The sequence below is a fragment of the Bacillus rossius genome, chromosome 3 (assembly GCF_032445375.1).
Source record: "Bacillus rossius redtenbacheri isolate Brsri chromosome 3, Brsri_v3, whole genome shotgun sequence".
In the NCBI taxonomy this organism is placed as follows: domain Eukaryota; kingdom Metazoa; phylum Arthropoda; class Insecta; order Phasmatodea; family Bacillidae; genus Bacillus; species Bacillus rossius.
In genome coordinates this window covers 126,793,904-126,814,949 of record NC_086332.1, presented here as the reverse complement: position 1 = coordinate 126,814,949, position 21,046 = coordinate 126,793,904, and positions in this window count along the sequence as shown.

Here is a 21,046-nt window from a genome sequence, read left to right as displayed (position 1 = left end):
ACGGAGAGGGCAGCTTGCGAGGGGAGGGCACTACACTATGGTGCTCGTGTACCCCTAAGGAAAAGACTGTAAAAAAGGAAATATATAACCATGACACAGAGCGGGCCGTGATAAGGGAGCGCGTGACGTGCGCGATGGTAGGCTGTCCCGGGCGACCAGGCGAGACAGCGCGGTGCTATGTGTGCGGCACTGTCAGACACCGGATTTGCACGACTGCACGCGAATTCGCTAATTTCAGGGACGGACTATTTCTGTGCGCAGCCTGTAACGACGGTGTGCGGCGCTATGGGGAGGCACAACCGGAACCGGTACCGCGAAATGAAAGCGTGGCGGTGTCACTGCCTGTATTCACGGGGTGAGCACATGAAGATCCGCATACATTTCTGCAAGCATGCTGGGACAGACTATCAAGACACGCGGTGCCCGAGGACGAGTTCACAGACAGAGTTAGTGGACAGCTCCGGGACAGTGCCCAAGCCTGGTGGACGATGGCAGGCGAATACCGGATGTCTTGGACCGAAATCGTTACTCGGTTCGAATCCCGTTTTGATGACGCGCGTTCCCGTGCCAGCTGTCGGTACCAGCTGTACTGTCAAACACAGCGGGCCGGGGAAAGCGTGGAAGGCTTTATTTATCAAAAGCTACGCCTCCACCGATGTCTGACGACAAGCAGCTCAGTCGCCGAAATACTGCCAGTGATTGTGGAGCTACTGTCACCGGAATTACGACCTTTCATGCGTAACGCCGCGGGAAGAAGCGTGGACGATTTCCTAGCCATGGCGAGAGAAACAGAGAGAGACATCCAGGCCATACAGAGTGCAACGGAGACCATGATGCAGTGGAGGCCCAACCCCACCCCGGCGGTGCTGTCACCAGAAGATGCTGGAGCGATGGTGCGGTACACTGGCCCGCCAGCACCGCTGGACAGATCCGCCCAGTCGCCGGGGTCGCGGGGACACAACCTTGAGCCACAGGGCCAGTCGCGGCTGACCTGGCGGCAGGCTGACCGAGGGGAGCGACGCGGAGGCCCGACAGCCCGCGAAGAGCGGCCTCCCCGCTGCAGGTACTGTCCAACAGAAATGTACCACTGGCACCGTGAATGCCCCGTCAAGGCCGCTGGAGAAGGGGGAAACGGAGGTGACACAACACCATCGGGAAACGCCTAGGTGAGGGCGATGAGACAGCTGGGCCCCACTCTCCGAAACTCCAACCAGCCACGCCGCCCGACCTACCTAACGTCGGCGGGGGCGGTCCGCGCCGGCCCGACGGGCCATGCCCCGAGTCATCGGCGAGCTATGCCGCTCGCCCCATGTCGTCGGCGTCCCCGCCAGCAGCTGCGGGCGCCAGTTATCTACCGCCCCTACCCACCTGACGTCGGTGGGGGCGGTCAGTGCCGGCCCGACAGGCCTGCCCCGAGTCATCGGCGAGCTATGCCGCTCGCCCCATGTCGTCGGCGTCCCCGCCAGCAGCTGCGGGCGCCAGTGAGCTACCGCCCCGCCCACCTGACGTCGGCGGGGGTGGGCCGTGCTCTGAGTCTTAAGCGAGCTCTGCCGCTTGCCCCACGTCGTCGGCGTCCCCGCCAGCAGCTGCGGGCTCCAGTGAGCTACCGCCCCGCCCACCTGACGTCGGCGGTGGCGGTACGCGCCGGCCCGATGGGCCGTGCCCCGAGTCTTCGACGAGCTCTGCCGCTCGCCCCACGATGTCGGTGTCCCCGCCAGCAGCTGCGGGCGCCAGTGAGCTACCGCCCCGCCCACCTGACGTCGGCGGAGGCGGTACGCGCCGGCCCGATAGGCCGTGCCCCGAGTCTTCGGTGAGCTCTGCCGCTCGCCCCACGTCGTCGGCGTCCCCGCCAGCAGCTGCGGGCGCCAGTGAGCTACCGCCCTGCCCACCTGACGTCGGCGGAGGCGGTACGCGCCGGCCCGATGGGCCGTGCCCCGAGTCTTCGGTGAGCTCTGCCGCTCGCCCCACGTCGTCGGCGTCCCCGCCAGCAGCTGCGGGCTCCAGTGAGCTACCGCCCCACCCACCTGTCGTCGGCGGGGGCGGTATGCGCCGGCCCGATGGGCCGTGCCCCGAGTCTTTGGTGAGCTCTGCCGCTCTCCCTACATCGCTGGGGGCCTCGACAGTAGATGCGGGGCTAGAGGATACGCTGTCCCGGCTCGGGCGCATGGGTCCCGAGGAAGGCAGTCTACTGCGCATACCTGTCTGGGTGGACGGCCGGGAACTGGAGGCGCTGGTGGACACCGCCGCCAGCCACAGCTATAATTCCGCCCACCTCGTCGCCAGTGCTGACGTGACAGCTGAGGCTGGGACAGTCCTGCTGGCCACCAGGGGAGCTTGCTTGCCTACGTCTGGGCGCGCCCAGGTAAAAATCCACATAAGGGACCATGTTAGCCAAACGGACGCCATAGTGCTGCATGATCTACGAGAGGAGCTTATCCTGGGAGCCCCCTGGCTTGCACAGGTCGATGCTACAATCGAAGTCCGTGCCGGGCGCTTGCACGTTGGTACCCGCGGCCGTTGGACTGTCTACGGTATCCACCGGCCTATTCCATCCCCACCTATCACAGTTATAGGTATGGATGAGTTGACCCACGGAGTTCCAGCCAAGCACCACGTCGACATCGATGAGGTGATAAGGGCTCATTCGCAAGTGTTTGCAGCTGCGGACCAGTTACAGAGGACTACAATTACAGAGCATTGCATACCCCTGGTGCCCCATACCCCTCCGTTCCAGAAAGTGTTCGGGTTCGGACCCCGTGAACAGGATGCCATACAGGCGCAAATAGAGGAGATGCTGGCGAGTGGCGTCATAAAACCTAGTAATTCACCTTATAATAGTCGTATCGTAATGGCCACCAAGAAAGATGGAACGCTGAGATTTTGCGTAAATTTCAAAGCAATAAATCACCTCACCATTCCGGCACCACCACCATTAATCAACATCACGGATACCCTCGCTGGCTTGGGGAAAGCCACCATCTTTTCAAAGCTTGACCTCAAGTCGGGGTACTGGCAATTGCCAGTATGCCCCGCCGACCGCCCTAAAACAGCCTTTACCGCCCCAGACGGCAGGCGCTTCCAGTTCTGTGCGATGCCGTTCGGCCTGATGGATGCTCCTGCGACCTTCCAGATCATGATGGTCCGTGTCCTGGATGGCTACATCGGCAAGTTTGCCCAAGCCTACCTGGACGATGTGATCATCTGGTCATGTTCGTGGGAGGAACACGCACACCATCTGGCCTTGGTGTTTGAGCGGCTCGCCAGGCACGGGCTGACGTGCGCCCCGAGGAAGTGCCACATTGTGGCGGAGGAGATCGAGTTTCTGGGCCATATTGTGGACGCAGAGGGATGCCGCCCGCTGCCCAAACAGCTGTCCATTATTGAGGGCAAGCAGGCACCCAAGACACGGAAGCAGCTCCAGAAACTCATGGGGCTGTTGAATTGGTTGAGGTCATTTGTTCCCCACTTCGCCTCGATTACCGCGCCCATGACCGACCTGCTTTCACCTAAGCACAAATTCCGGTGGACCCAGGCCGCCGACCAGGCCCTGGGCGAGGTAAAACAACAGCTCCGCAACTGCCACACCCTGTCGCGGCTGGTGCCGGACAAATCACTGTTCGTGCAGACCGATGCCAGCCAGGAAGGCATGGGGGTGGTGCTGTACCAGCTGGACGGCCAAGGCCAGAGAGACGTATCATCGAGTACGCGAGTGCCAAGTTTGGCCCAGCGGAAAGACGATACCATGTCAATGAGCAAGAGTGACTCGCTGTGGTGTGGGCACTAAAAAGATACCGACACTACCTCGAGGGGCGCCCCTTCATTCTCCGCACGGACAGCCAGTGCCTCAAATGGCTGTATTCCGTGCAGGAGGGCAAGTCCAAGTTTACCCGGTGGGCCCTTCTCCTCCAGAGCTTCCACTTCACGGTGGAACATGTTCACGGCCGGGAAAATGAGCTCACTGACGAGCTTTCCCGGCATATGGACCCCAGAACCATAGTCTACGATGACCAGGGGTGGGACAACCTACTACCCCCAGTTCCGATTACCAACTATTCGGACCCGGCCCCCGACGATGCCCTACTGTACACGCTGCCTGGGCCCAGCACACCAGAGCCGGCCACCCAATTCGCCACCATGGCAGAGCTGGTGGCTCACGTGCGTGACGCCCAGCAGGACGACCCACAAACGCGAGCCCGACTGGCCGAGTGTGGCGACCAAGCATTTCCCTATCAGCGTAGTCTCGATGGCATGCTTCAGACCCGTGGTGCTCGCAGAGGAAGCCGCTGGAGTTTTCATGCACCCCCTGCTGCACGGCCAGCCATCCTACTGTTCTTCCACAGTCATGAGCTGGCGGGGCACCCTGGGGCTGAACAGACCCTGCGAGAAATCCGCAGGACGTTCCACTGGCCGGAGGTCATTGCCGATGTTAAGCAGCTCGTGCGTGAGTGCCAACGCTGCCAACAGTGTAAGGCACGTCACCTGATGGCGTGGAGCAAAAGGTTCCCCGACGCCCTGACCACCCATTCCACGAGGTGGCCCTTGACATTATGGGCCCCTACCCACGCACCTCCCGGGGAAAGCGGTTCATCATTGTAGTCACTGATGTGTTCACGCGATGGACCGAGGCGTTTGCTGTCGCCAATGTCAAGGCGGGAACAATCATCGCCTTACTGGACCGAGAAGTGTTCCCACGGTATGGGTATCCGAGAGTGCTGCTCACGGATAATGGAGTCTAATTTACGGGTCACAGCTGGCGGAAGGCATGTGGGCGGTGGGGGGTCCATCATCACACCACCCCTACCTATCATCCCAGATCAAATCCCACTGAACGCCGCAACCAAGACATTAAGACCCAGCTCCGTATCCGCCTTGACGAGGACCACACTAAGTGGGACATTCACCTCCCCACCCTCTTGTACTGCCTCCGCCGGCGCACGAACAAGGTCACGGGATATTCTCCATCTGAGCTGCTCCATGGTCACAACTTGGCATTGCCAGCCGAACTGGGCGTCATTCACACAGAAGAACCTTTCCCAGTAGAGGACCTACGGGCTGGGGCACGCAGGCATCAGGCCCAGTTTTTGGATCATCGAATGCCCCAGTCCCTAAATCCACCCCTGCAGATCATTCCAGGTCAGTTTGTGCATGTAAGGCTCAAGCATCTGTCAGCCAAGGGCCGTGGGTTTTGCGCGGGCCTCGCGCCCAAGAGGTCCAGGCCCAGGGAGGTGGTGGCTCGCTTGGGGACGACCACTTACCTGGTGTGGCAGCCGAATGGCTGAACGGCCAAAATACACCGATGCCGCAGCAGCCGTCAACCGCAGGAGCCGCGGATAGTTTTACAGACCAGGACAGCCCCAGTGACCAACCAGAGACACCACGAGGAGGCCGTTGTGCCAATTCTGACCCGATGCCCCTAGACACCGACCCTGGAAGAAACCACTGCAGTGGGGAAGGAAGGAGATCGGACTCACCTCAGGTGCCGACGAACTTCGGTGACGAAATGGTCACTGGCAATACCAACCCAGCGGGTTGCGAGGTTTCTTTAAATCCCAAAGCTCCAGTATTTTCCCGAGAAGCTACGTCCACCCAACAAGCATATGGGTATGAGCCCAACGGTTTCACCATGGACCACCTGGATGAGCTTGCTGACAGGCTGGACTCCAGATATGCCCAAAACTCCATCGTTAACATATTCCTCACCCCAATCCCTGATGAAGAGGACCCTGAGTTACCAACCATTGACACCATCCCTAAAATCATATTCCCCGAGGAAGTAATGGAAGGGTTAAACGGGGATGGGTACCACCACATAGGTTATCCACCTGAAGGGCCCTGTGGTCCCGAGGAAGGGGTCACCATTGAACTCCTTGATGAGGTGAAAGAAGGGGACAGATCCCCACCTATGCACCCAGACACCGCACCGAAATCCCAGGTTCCGGAAATAGCCCGCCATTCCACTCGTCACTGCAGGCCTCCCTCCTACCTGCTAGACTATTGGCAATGGGAACTCACCCAGCAGGTTACTCCTACTTCCGCCCATGGGATGCCAATATGAACGCCCGAGTGCCCGAGAGTTAATGGTGAAGTGCGTGTGATCGTAGCATCAGCGGGCAAAATGACCTTGGGGAGGGGGGGCATTTGACATCGTCCCAAGTGCTCCTCCGGCTCATTGAGGCCATTATTGCCCGTTTCTGCTTCAGGCTTGAGTGTGTGCTGGCGCCCGTGCGCAAAAGTGTAACAAAGGTTTTGTTTATGTAATTATGTGAGGGTGTAAATATATATTTGTCTTGTTGTGTACCTGTAGATGTGTTTCCCGGGCGACTGAGTCGCGTCTCCCCGCCTGTGACCATGTGGCTCCACGCACTAGCACACAAAGGGAAGAGGGGGGATTCATGTGCGCGCGGCAAGGGGGGAGGCCGCTGAGACGTCGCGGAGCATGGGTCGAGTCAGTCGCCTGAGTGGCATGAGAGAGTGCGGTCGCGAAGTTGTGAGTGAGAGTCGAACGTCACCGTCTGTCACGTCACCGTCGTTCGCGTCGGCAGTTACGTCATAGTCTTTTGTGTCATCGTCATTCGCGTCACTGTCAGTCACGTCACCATCAGTCACGTCACAGTTGTTCGTGTCATCGTCATTCGCGTCACTGTCAGTCACGTTACGGTCTTTCACGTCACCGTCAATCACGTCACCGTCAGTCACGTCATCGTCGTTCGCGTCGGCAGTTACGTCAGTCTTTCGTGTCATCGTCAGTCGCGTCACTGTCGTGTCACCGCCAGTCAGGTCACTGGTAGTGTCGTGTCGCGCTCAAAGTGCGTGGAGCCTGGCCTCGCCCTGATGGACTGTCACAGAGGGGAGCCGTGATAGCCCATGTACAGTGTGTGACGTGTGCATTAAACCCAGCTTAACGTCATAAACTCTATTATTTCACCCGAGTTAGGGTAGTTCCCTTGCCACGTGGCACGTACCCTCTCTACCGGAGCAGCTGGGCAGCGACTCCGAACCACGGGAACGGCCCTAACGTCGACAGTGTTATTTTACACTAATGTTGGTGGCAGCACGAATCTACACAAGAGTTGGTGTAATTTTACACCAACACGTGTACTTGCGTTAAAACATGCACAGTAGAGGGAAACATGCAACAACATAATGTAAAAATACAATACCTCTGTTAGTGTAAAACTATTCTGGGTGTTACTGTAGGGCCGCGACGTCTTGGCGTGTCGTTTTGCGGGGAAGCGGGGAAGAGCAAATGAGAAGGGAAGCAGCTGCGCGCGCACATCAGCCGCTATGCGGTTCATAGCAAAAACATCAGGCGCCACGCTCTCAGTCTGAAGTGAATTATGGAGCCCGACGCAGGACGTTCAAGATACAATAAAGTAATACATAGTGGGGAGAGAGGAATTATATGTAGTGTAATCCAGTGCTGTGATGAAGAAGCTGCCAACAAATGTCTGCTAGTACCTCTTGCAAAAGCAACCGAAAGAGCTGCGCGATACACAGATATAAGCCAAAGATCAGTTTCGCGCATCCGAAAACACAACAGAGAGACGCCAAATAAAAAACAAACAACACCAGGCAAAAAGAGGTAATTATAACTTTAAATAATAATACTTACATTATAAGTTTTTCAACGCATTCCCCGTAATTTCACCCGCGGTTTGTTTGTTTTGCATTTGGCCATTTTCCAGACTTTCTGCACCGCTTGTTAGAATATTTGTTAGCTACAAGTGTAGCCGATATTGCTACACATTATATTGCATTATATTACATGATATTATATTACATTATATTACATTACATACATTATACATAGATACATATACATTATATATTGCATTATATATTTTATGATATATATGATTTTATGATATATATTAATGTATATTATATTAATATATTATTTATTTACAATTTATATGTTTATATTTACATATATATAACACTCCTTTATTTGACCGTGAAACAGCCTCTCATGTGTAATTATTCATTTCAGGCCAAAAAAACTGGGAAACATTTGTTGTCAGTTGATGACTTTGATAGAAGAGTGATCAGAGACACTATCCACGAATTTTATGCAATAAAAAAACTGGTTCCCACAACAAGGAAACTACTGCCAGTTTTGAAAGAAAAAATCGGGTGGAGTTGGGGAAAGACTTCGCCGCATAAAATACTCAAAGAAATGGGATTTGTGTGGAGAAGAAGCCAAAATAAGCGAATGCTTCTTCTCGAAAGATCTGACGTTGTTGCTTGGCGATCATGGTACCTGACTCAGATGAAACAGTGCAGGGAGGCTGGGAAGAAGATATTTTACATGGATGAATCCTGGGTTGACACTAATTTAACCTTTCAGAAATGTTGGCAAAATAAAGGTGACGTTGAAGGTGTAATGGCAACAGGAAATGCAGCGCACAGACTGATAGTTGTAAGCGTTGGTTCTAGGCAAGGCTTCCTTCCCGGAGCCTCTCTTGTTTATAAAGCAGGCACAACAACAGGAGACTACCACGGCCAGATGAACTCTGGAAACTTTGAAAAATGGATTACGGAAAAAGTATTTCCAAATTTGCCACCCGCTTCAGTCTTGGTTATGGATAATGCTCCATACCATTGCAAGCAGGAAGACAAACCGCCATCTAAGTACGACAGCAAGTGTGCAATGATAGCTTGGTTGCAGAGAAAAGGTATAGAATGTGACGATAAAATGCGGAAAACAACACTTGCCGAACTTGTTGAAAAACATCGACCAAGAGAAAAACGTTTCAGAGTAGACAGGTTAGCTGAGCTACATGGTCATCGTGTAATTCGTCTGCCTCCCTATAATTGTGAATTAAATGCTATTGAGCTCGCGTGGGCCAAAATGAAGTGTTTAATTCGTGAGAACAATACTTATGGTGAACTTTCGTTGCAAGCGCTGCAGTCGCAAACCACCAGGGCCTTAGATTCCATCACAAGCACCGACTGGGAAGGTTACTGTTAACACGTGGTCAGTAAAGAGGACGAGTATTGGAAAAAGGACTGGGTCAGGGAGGATGTTTTGGAAGGTTTTATAATAAATGTGCGTAATGACAGCGATGACAGTGCATCTGAAAATAGTGACGCAACTTCTGACAGTAGTGATGAATCTGTTCTTGCTGTCCCATTGTGACATTCATATACATGCTGCTAGTCAAAACTGTTTATTTCAGATTCTCTAAACGGCACCTGTGTTTTCGTACCATGTGCGTCTCTGCCTGAGGACGGGAGCAGATAGCAGTTCCCGAAACGTCGCTTGTTTCTGTTTTAGAAAACTGTTTCGTCTTTTCGTTTTGTCGTGTTTTTGTCTCGTTTTGACTGTTGTGCTGAATTTTTTGGGTTCAATATTTTTGTGCTGTCATCATTTGTGTTTTTTTTTCTCGTTCTCTTCTGTTTTTGGAAAACTATTGTGTTTGTTTCGTCTTTTCGTTTTGCTGTGTTTTTGTCTCGTTTCAACTGCTGTGCTGAATTTTTTGGGTTCGGTATTTTTGTGTTGTCATCATTTGTGGTTTTTTTTTTCGTTCTGTTAGTTCATATTTCTTTGTTTTTCTTTGTTTGTTGACCATATTCCTGTTGTGGAGTATTGTGTGGTGTTTATATCCTGACAACAGCAATGTTTTGCTTAATTTGTGTTTTTGTCATTTGTGTTTTTTGTAGTTTTCTTCTACAGACATACACGTGCTTAGCAATGGCATATGTCCAAAAGCTTACATCAAGTCATGCACTCCCATTGCACTAATCTTTCAAAGATAATGGCCAAAATTCATACTTTTATGTTTGAGAGAGTTCTATTAATCTAAATACAAATGTTTTAAAACATATTTGTCAAAAAAAGTGTTTTTTTCAGAGTACTTCGGCTTTGTCTGCTAGGATATGATGTTACTATTATATTATGTTACTATTGTGTTATGACTGTGTTATTTTTTTCTGTTTTAATACTATTGTTGCCAAACAATGTTACTATTATCGTGTTTTTAATGTTAACATTATTTCACACTGCCGTCATTCATCTTAACTTAAATCTCTACTGGCTGCTAAATAGTGTTATAATAGCATGTCATTCGTGTTATTTTCTGAGTCAAAGTACTAAACGTTTTGTCAGTAGGATTGTACGTGAAAAGAATATACGTTTATCTATGGGTCAATGGTTTATAAAATACCCGAGGATGGTTTGATAGAAATATGGTTTTCGGCCCCCTCGAAATGACTAAAATAGTTCTTTCAGAGTGCTGTTATGGAAAAAATACCAACCCGAGTGCATAAAAGTGGTAAGATTCTTGACGTGCGTGAAAGTGTCATGTCGATCGTCTTCACGTTTCAGCCAAACCAAATGGAAAAGAAAGCATCAGTAAGGGAGTTACCTGCAAGTCTTAATTAATTATGTTTCCTACAGCAACCCACAATTACAAATTTAGTTCTTAATGTACTGAAACTATGTATATTTCTAGCCCAGATTAAGCTAATAATTTATTTTAATTTATATTTCTTCGTTCCATGTATATATTTTATTATTTGAAAACTCTTTGGATTTAATATGTATATCTATGTACCTAATTGAAACCCTATGACTAAAACGAACGTTTGAGACGGGCAATTGCAAGGACCCCTCTAGGAACAATTGAAATTTAAACGGTAAATTGCTAATTTGACACCGTGTTTATTAATGTAAAATGTTATTACTATATGATTTTATTTTGAATTTAATGTGAGATTTTGTGTTCCGCGCTATTGTTGCGCGCGGAATTGATGTGTTTTATTAAAAATAATGTAACTAGCATTAGTTCTCGGCCAATCAGGAGAAGTATTTTAAATGTGGCACGCATTGTTAAATTACTTAAATTAAGAAGGTTTTTAAGAAGTATGTAATGGCCTATTAATGAATGGACACGTATAAAAAATCGTTGGAAATTTATCCTGAAAAATAGCTAATTAGAATTAGGCATCCGCACCAAAGGATGAAATGAACTGATTGTTTAAGTGTCAGTGTATAGTAATAGGGCTTTATCCAAAAGGATAAAGATACTGTGAGTGTATAAATACGTAAGTAAGAAATGACTGTGTCTGTTACTCCATTTCGTTAGTACAACACGTATCACATCCATAATTAGTTATTATGCGGCCTCATTTCAAGGAAAACATTGAGAAACTGAAATATTGTAAAATTAACTTAGTACGTGAATCTAATTTGACACTCTATTTTAACACACAACTGTAATTACCCAGTGGTCTGGGAGAGAGCATCAAAGCTCTACCGACTTAAATTACTTTGATCTAGCCGAGGTAAAACTTATGTAAATCATAATTATATACTGAATCAGTGTATAAGATTTCGAACCCGAACATAAAAGACACTTGATTATTTAATAAATATGCGCATCGTCACTCCAGACATTTTCCAATATATATGTGTTCTGCAGTGCCAACAATTGTTATGATTTTGAAAGGAATAAATATTTTTTACTTTTTGATATAAACCTGAGATTCTTTGACTTTCATTAATAAATAATTAAAATTACCATTGTGTTTTTATGATATTGTAATCTAGGTACTTATTACCAACTGTATCAGAAGTATAGTTTGGCCGGTCCGAGATCAGGCTTCAGGCTGTGGTAGTGGTGTCGGAGTCCGCGCTCCTCAGGGTTCAGGGTGTGGTGTCTGTGGTGTTTTCCGCCATCTTGGATTGTGACGTCACGGCGGCCATCTTGGATGGTCGTGACCTTGACCTTTGACCTTTACCTTGACCCCGAAGGCCATTTTGGATCCGCCATCTTGGATCCGCCATTTTGGATGACGTCATTGTGTGTGTTCTCGAACATTCCGACTTTGTGTTTTCCGACAAATTGGATCCTATTAATGTTGCAATTTTTGTTACGGTCACTATCTTGAAATTTGGACGCCATCTTGAAAATCTTTAATTATTATCCGATTTTAATGAAAAAAATTCCAAAATTCATGAAAAAATTCACTAATTCGAATTCTGATTGATTATATCGAACACCGTCCTCGGTTCGAACCCGGTGAGTGCAAAAAAAAACTAAAAATGGCGACAGGCTCCTTCCTCAATGGTGGATGCAGGCAGACTGACTCCTACCACTTTTTTTTTCAAAGCATATATATCGTCAGCTGGTATGACGACATGTCCGCCATCTTGTCTTCGTTCGCTGGAGATCACCATATTGTTTTCGTCCGCTAGAGTGTGCTGATACCATGTTAGTATAATTATCTGGTCACCACACCTTTGACCTTGACCTTGAACTTTGACCTTGACCTTTGAAATTTGACCTATACCTTGAAATTTGACCTTGACCTTGGACTTTGACCTTGACCTTGAAATTTGACCTTGACATATGACCTTGAACTTTGACCTTGACCTTGTAATATGACCTTGAACTTTGACCTTGACCTTGAAATTTGACCCTGACCTTGAAATTTGACTTTGACCTTGAAATTTGATCTTGACCTTGAAATTTGACTTTGTCCTTGAAATTTTACTTTGTCCTTGTCGACCATCATGGATCCGACATTTTATGTTCAGTACATGCTACCAGGAGCTACCACCTGCTGGAGTACGCCATCTTGTGTGTGTACTTGTATTATAGAGTACATTTCCATCTGTATAATTTTATTCTTACCCACTACAGTGCAGTAATCTTGAAATTCGGCCGCCATCTTGAAATCATGTAATAATGTAGCTAGAAAAGCGGGAAAAATTCCAAAAATCATTAAATAAATCACTCATTAACATACATATCGATTCGATCAGCTCCAGTTCTTGGTTCGATCCTCGATCGATGCAATAATGTTTAATTTTATGAAAAAAATAATAATTACAATAAACCATGTTAAACATTCTTAAAGAGACATTAAATCATCTACAACCATCATCCTATCAGACATCAAGACCACCATATTGGAAATTCGTAATTGTAATGCTAGAGATTCGGGAAAAAGTTCAAAATTCATTAAATAAATTTGTAATCCATATAATGATTGATTGGATCGACTAAGGTCCTTGGTTCGATCCCTGGCCGATACAAAACAACTTTAACTAAAAAAAATACTAACAAAGTGTTAGGTTTGAGAAAATAAAAACACCACAAGTTCTTTTAAAAAAAAATTTATTACATAAATTCAATACACTACTGCAAGTACAAAAAAACACTGACAAATTACTAAAGCCTTTTGGATTCCTCGATTCAAACAGTCTTCTTATTGTACGGACTAAGCCTTTTACATGACTTTAAATGTCTATCCGATCCGGTCATCACCGCAGCCAGAGACGGACTGCAGTTCATATCACTTATATAGTCTCATTAGCCGGTACAACACATGAGTCAAATCAATAACCATGTTGATTATAGGTCTCGGAGCATTTTTTATCATGACGATGTAAGCTATCGAGACGTGAAATTAGTTTATTGCACTTATTGCACTGAAATTGTATTCTTTGAACATTATAAGAACAACCGCTTCTTTCATGTCTGCGAGCATTTGAGGTGATAGTAAATGATGCACCACAGTATTTGCACTGATGCGAAGTACGCTCTTCATTAATTGAAGTATTCAATGCTCATGAAACTTCAGCTGATGGTGGAACAGCACATATCGAAGTCTCCACCAGTGTTGTCAGAGGCGTTGCCAACGGGATCTGCTCCAACATCGTCGGCGCTGACGTCATGGTTCCCGTAGACGATGGTACATCCTCCATCGAGTTCGACGTTAAAATCGGTAAAGATGCCATTGAAGTCTCAAGAACAGGCAATTACACGACTTATGCACCAGAAGAAACAAACTAGGTGATCCGTACACCGTCGACGGCAGTAACAAACTGAGCGTCCTGCTGTCTAGGACTCGTTTATATACATGAACCGGTCGGAATAATACGCTAGTCAAATCAAGATCAATTAACTAAAATACTAGAGTCAAAACAACATTAAAAAATAGAAGCACCATCAACAAAAAAAAGGAAGCACATTTGGAAGCACCATCAAAAAAAGGAAAAACATAGGAAGCACCGTCAACGAAAAGGCAGCACATTTGTAAGCACTGACAACGAAAAGACAGCACCGCCATCGAAAAGGCAGCACATTCGGAAGCACCGACTACGAAAAGGCAGCACATTTGGAAGCACCGTCAACGAAAAGGATTTGGAAGCACCGACAACAAAAGACAACACCGCCATCGAAAAGGCAGCACATTTGGAAGCACTGACAACGAAAAGACAACACCGCCATCGAAAAGGCAGCACATTTGGAAGCACCGACAACGTAAAAGACAGCGCATTTGGAAGCACCGACAACGAAAAGGCAGCACATTTGGAAGCACCGACAACGAAAAAGCAGCACATTTGGAAGCAACGACAACGAAAAGGCAGCACATTTGGAAGCACCGACAACGAAAAGGCAGAACATTTGGAAGCACCGACAACGAAGAGGCAGCACATTTGGAAGCACCGACAACGAAAAGGCAGCACATTTGGAAGCACCAACAGCGAAAAGGCAGCAAATTTGGAAGCACCGACAACGAAAAGGCAGCACATTTGGAAGCACCGACAACAAAAAGGCAGCACATTTGGAAGCACCGACAACGAAAAGGTAGCACATTTGGAAGCACCGAAACGAAAAGTCAGCACATTTGGAAGCACCGAAAACGAAAATGCAGCACATTTGGAAGCACCGACAACGAAAAGGCAGTACATTTGGAAGCACCGAAAACGAAAAGGCAGCACATTTGGTAGCACCGACCACGAAAAGGCAGCACATTTGGAAGCACCGACAAGGAAAAGGCAGCACATTTTTAATGCACCATCATAAAGGCAGCACATTTTGGAAGCACCATCGAATAAGGAAGCACATTTGGAAGCACCCACAACGAAAAGGCAGCACATTTGGAAGCACCGACAACGAAAAGGTAGCACATTTGGAAGCACCGACAACGAAAAGGCAGCACATTTGGAAGCACCGAAAACGAAAAGGCAGCACATTTGGAAGCACCAAAAACGAAAAGACAACACCGCCATCGAAATGCAGCCCATTTGGAAGCACCGACAACGTAAAATACAGCACATTTGGAAGCACCGACAACGAAAAGGCAGCACATTTGGAAGCACCGACAACGAAAAGGCAGCACATTTGGAAGCACCGACAACGAAAAGGCAGCACATTTGGAAGCACCGTCAACGAAAAGGCAGCACATTTGGAAGCACCGTCAAGGAAAAGACAACACCGCCATCGAAAAGGCAGCACATTTGGAAGCACCGACAACGTAAAAGACAGCACATTCGGAAGCACCGACAACGTAAAAGACAGCACATTTGGAAGCACCGACAACGAAAAGGCAGCACATTTTGAAGCACCGACAACGAAAAGGCAGCACATTTGGAAGCACCGACAACGAAAAGGCAGCACATTTGGAAGCACCGACAACGAAAAGGTAGCACATTTGGAAGCACCGACAACGAAAAGGCAGCACATTTGGAAGCACCGAAAACGAAAAGGCAGCACATTTGGAAGCACCAAAAACGAAAAGACAACACCGCCATCGAAATGCAGCCCATTTGGAAGCACCGACAACGTAAAATACAGCACATTTGGAAGCACCGACAACGAAAAGGCAGCACATTTGGAAGCACCGACAACGAAAAGGCAGCACATTTGGAAGCACCGACAACGAAAAGGCAGCACATTTGGAAGCACCGTCAACGAAAAGGCAGCACATTTGGAAGCACCGACAAGGAAAAGACAACACCGCCATCGAAAAGGCAGCACATTTGGAAGCACCGACAACGTAAAAGACAGCACATTCGGAAGCACCGACAACGTAAAAGACAGCACATTTGGAAGCACCGACAACGAAAAGGCAGCACATTTTGAAGCACCGACAACGAAAAGGCAGCACATTTGGAAGCACCGACAACGAAAAGGCAGCACATTTGGAAGCACCGACAACGAAAAGGTAGCACATTTGGAAGCACCGACAACGAAAAGGCAGCACATTTGGAAGCACCGAAAACGAAATGGCAGCACATTTGGAAGCACCGACAACGAAAAGGCAGTACATTTGGAAGCACCGAAAACGAAAAGGCAGCACATTTGGTAGCACCGACCACGAAAAGGCAGCACATTTGGAAGCACCGACAAGGAAAAGGCAGCACATTTTTAATGCACCATCATAAAGGCAGCACATTTTGGAAGCACCATCGAATAAGGAAGCACATTTGGAAGCACCCACAACGAAAAGGCAGCACATTTGGAAGCACCGACAACGAAAAGGTAGCACATTTGGAAGCACCGACAACGAAAAGGCAGCACATTTGGAAGCACCGAAAACGAAAAGGCAGCACATTTGGAAGCACCAAAAACGAAAAGACAACACCGCCATCGAAATGCAGCCCATTTGGAAGCACCGACAACGTAAAATACAGCACATTTGGAAGCACCGACAACGAAAAGGCAGCACATTTGGAAGCACCGACAACGAAAAGGCAGCACATTTGGAAGCACCGACAACGAAAAGGCAGCACATTTGGAAGCACCGTCAACGAAAAGGCAGCACATTTGGAAGCACCGACAAGGAAAAGACAACACCGCCATCGAAAAGGCAGCACATTTGGAAGCACCGACAACGTAAAAGACAGCACATTCGGAAGCACCGACAACGTAAAAGACAGCACATTTGGAAGCACCGACAACGAAAAGGCAGCACATTTTGAAGCACCGACAACGAAAAGGCAGCACATTTGTAAGCACCGACAACGAAAAGGCAGCACATATGGAAGCACCGACAACGAAAAGGTAGCACATTTGGAAGCACCGACAACGAAAAGGCAGCACATTTGGAAGCACCGAAAACGAAATGGCAGCACATTTGGAAGCACCAAAAACGAAAAGACAACACCGCCATCGAAATGCAGCCCATTTGGAAGCACCGACAACGTAAAATACAGCACATTTGGAAGCACCGACAACGAAAAGGCAGCACATTTGGAAGCACCGACAACGAAAAGGCAGCACATTTGGAAGCACCGACAACGAAAAGGCAGCACATTTGGAAGCACCGTCAACGAAAAGGCAGCACATTTGGAAGCACCGACAAGGAAAAGACAACACCGCCATCGAAAAGGCAGCACATTTGGAAGCACCGACAACGTAAAAGACAGCACATTCGGAAGCACCGACAACGTAAAAGACAGCACATTTGGAAGCACCGACAACGAAAAGGCAGCACATTTTGAAGCACCGACAACGAAAAGGCAGCACATTTGGAAGCACCGACAACGAAAAGGCAGCACATTTGGAAGCACCGACAACGAAAAGGTAGCACATTTGGAAGCACCGACAACGAAAAGGCAGCACATTTGGAAGCACCGAAAACGAAAAGGCAGCACATTTGGAAGCACCAAAAACGAAAAGACAACACCGCCATCGAAATGCAGCCCATTTGGAAGCACCGACAACGTAAAATACAGCACATTTGGAAGCACCGACAACGAAAAGGCAGCACATTTGGAAGCACCGACAACGAAAAGGCAGCACATTTGGAAGCACCGACAACGAAAAGGCAGCACATTTGGAAGCACCGTCAACGAAAAGGCAGCACATTTGGAAGCACCGACAAGGAAAAGACAACACCGCCATCGAAAAGGCAGCACATTTGGAAGCACCGACAACGTAAAAGACAGCACATTCGGAAGCACCGACAACGTAAAAGACAGCACATTTGGAAGCACCGACAACGAAAAGGCAGTACATTTGGAAGCACCGACAACGAAAAGGCAGCACATTTGGAAGCACCGACAACGAAAAGGTAGCACATTTGGAAGCACCGACAACGAAAAGGCAGCACATTTGGAAGCACCGAAAACGAAATGGCAGCACATTTGGAAGCACCGACAACGAAAAGGCAGTACATTTGGAAGCACCGAAAACGAAAAGGCAGCACATTTGGTAGCACCGACCACGAAAAGGCAGCACATTTGGAAGCACCGACAAGGAAAAGGCAGCACATTTTTAATGCACCATCATAAAGGCAGCACATTTTGGAAGCACCATCGAATAAGGAAGCACATTTGGAAGCACCCACAACGAAAAGGCAGTACATTTGGAAGCACCGACAACGAAAAGGTAGCACATTTGGAAGCACCGACAACGAAAAGGCAGCACATTTGGAAGCACCGAAAACGAAAAGGCAGCACATTTGGAAGCACCAAAAACGAAAAGACAACACCGCCATCGAAATGCAGCCCATTTGGAAGCACCGACAACGTAAAATACAGCACATTTGGAAGCACCGACAACGAAAAGGCAGCACATTTGGAAGCACCGACAACGAAAAGGCAGCACATTTGGAAGCACCGACAACGAAAAGGCAGCACATTTGGAAGCACCGTCAACGAAAAGGCAGCACATTTGGAAGCACCGACAAGGAAAAGACAACACCGCCATCGAAAAGGCAGCACATTTGGAAGCACCGACAACGTAAAAGACAGCACATTCGGAAGCACCGACAACGTAAAAGACAGCACATTTGGAAGCACCGACAACGAAAAGGCAGCACATTTGGAAGCACCGACAACGAAAAGGCAGCACATTTGGAAGCACCGACAACGAAAAGGTAGCACATTTGGAAGCACCGACAACGAAAAGGCAGCACATTTGGAAGCACCGAAAACGAAATGGCAGCTCATTTGGAAGCACCGTAAAGGAAAAGGCAGCACATTTGGTAGCACCGACAACGAAAAGGCAGCACATTTGGAAGCACCGACAACGAAAAGGCAGCACATTTTTAATGCACCATCATAAAGGCAGCACATTTTGGAAACACCATCGAATAAGGAAGCACATTTGGAAGCTCCATCAACAAAAAAAAAAAAGGCAAAATGGAAGCAAAAGTAACGAGATGTAAGTCTTTGTTAGAAATCAGAATACAAGAAATAAAAACATTCAATTCTTATAATTTAAATTATTTATTTTATTTCTTTACATTATAAAAATGCAAGTAAAACAAGCCATTATTGTATGTAGCCAGCTTCCCTTAGTTCCTTGAGTATGAAGTATATTTCTTTGATGCACGAATAGTTTCCTGCACAAAGCGATCCATGTAGAAGTCTTAGCCGGTCAACCAATAATTTGGATCTTCCCATGAGGTATAATCAATCTCATCTGCTGCGTTCATCTTCCTTGCACGTTTATAATAAATATTATGATCTCTGGTGTCTTCCATTTTACCACCAACCTCAGGGTAACTTTCATTTTTGAGACGGTGATCATCACAAGCTTGATCAGATTTATTTAATATATCACGTCGTTTCCATCGTTTCGGTCTCAGGACACCGCCCAATTCTTCGATCTTGTCAGCTTTAGGTGCTTCATCATAGTCTATGTCTTTGTCAACAGCTTCAGAGTCACTGTAACAATCACCGTAGAAGGAATCGTCTTCTCCCAATTTACCGTAATAATTCGATGTTGATGATGATGAAGTGTCTTCATCGTCTTCATGCTTCCTTTTTAGGAGTCCATCATTTCTACAAAGTAGGGAATTTATACTTGAATTCGGCTGGAATATATTCTCACTTTTCACGTTAAGGATTCTTCCATTGTCTTCATTATTCCGTAAATCATCAACCTCTTTCAATTTAAGTTCTTTGTCGAGATCGGAAGAGCCAAGAAAATTATTGTCGAAATGCAGATCACTCTTTCTTAGTCTAGTAGATTCATTGTTGTCCTCTAGCTTGTACGCAGGCTTGGCGCTACAATTTCTGCCATGTCTTTTTAAGCTCTCTCTCCGCGTAAACGACTTGCTACATCGAACACAACTTATCATATTGCGCAGTGGATTTTTAACACAGTCATTCTTCTCGTGTTGTCTTTTATTCTTTCTCAAGATAAACTCTTTACTGCAAAACTTATACCTATGTTCTTTCGATACAGCGTCAGATCCCAAATCGGAATTCATATTAGTTAATGAGACTAATGCCAGATACCAATTGAGTGTTTTTAATTAGATACATTACTTAAATATAATTTTTTTTCGTATTTCATGAGCGAGAATTAATATATCTCATGCAAAAGAACTTTATGCATGTAGTTCTGCTTTTCAACAACAGATGTCGCCACATGTTGCTTGAAGGTAAATAATATTTAGTTCTTTTATGCGGGATGCGGGATGCTCACTAACGATCGCAAAAGAAGGATGGCTTCGCTAGACTCCAAGGAAAAGGAAGTTCGTCTTGCATGTTGGTGAGCATCCCGCATCCCGCATAAAAGAACTAAATATTATTTACCTTCAAGCAACATGTGGCGACATCTGTTGTTGAAAAGCAGAACTACATGCATAAAGCACTTTTGCATGAGATATATTAATTCTCGCTCATGAAATACGAAAAAAAATTATATTTAAGTAATGTATCTAATTAAAAACACTCAATTGGTATCTGGCATTAGTCTCATTAACTACTATGAATTCCGATTTGGGATCTGACGCTGTATCGAAAGAACATAGGTGTAAGTTTTGCAGTAAAGAGTTTATCTTGAGAAAGAATAAAAGACAACACGAGAAGAATGACTGTGTTAAAAATCCACTGCGCAATATGATAAGTTGTGTTCGATGTAGCAAGTCGTTTACGCGGAGAGAGAGCTTAAAAAGACATGGCAGAAATTGTAGCGCCAAGCCTGCGTACAAGCTAGAGGACAACGATGAATCTACTAGACTAAGAAAGAGTGATCTGCATTTCGACAATAATTTTCTTGGCTCTTCCGATCTCGACAAAGAACTTAAATTGAAAGAGGTTGATGATTTACGGAATAATGAAGACAATGGAAGAATCCTTAACGTGAAAAGTGAGAATATATTCCAGCCGAATTCAAGTAGATCTTTCCTACTTTGTAGAAATGATGGACTCCTAAAAAGGAAGCATGAAGACGATGAAGACACTTCATCATCATCAACATCGAATTATTACGGTAAATTGGTTGAAGACGATTCCTTCTACGGTGATTGTTACAGTGACTCTGAAGCTGTTGACAAAGACATAGACTATGAT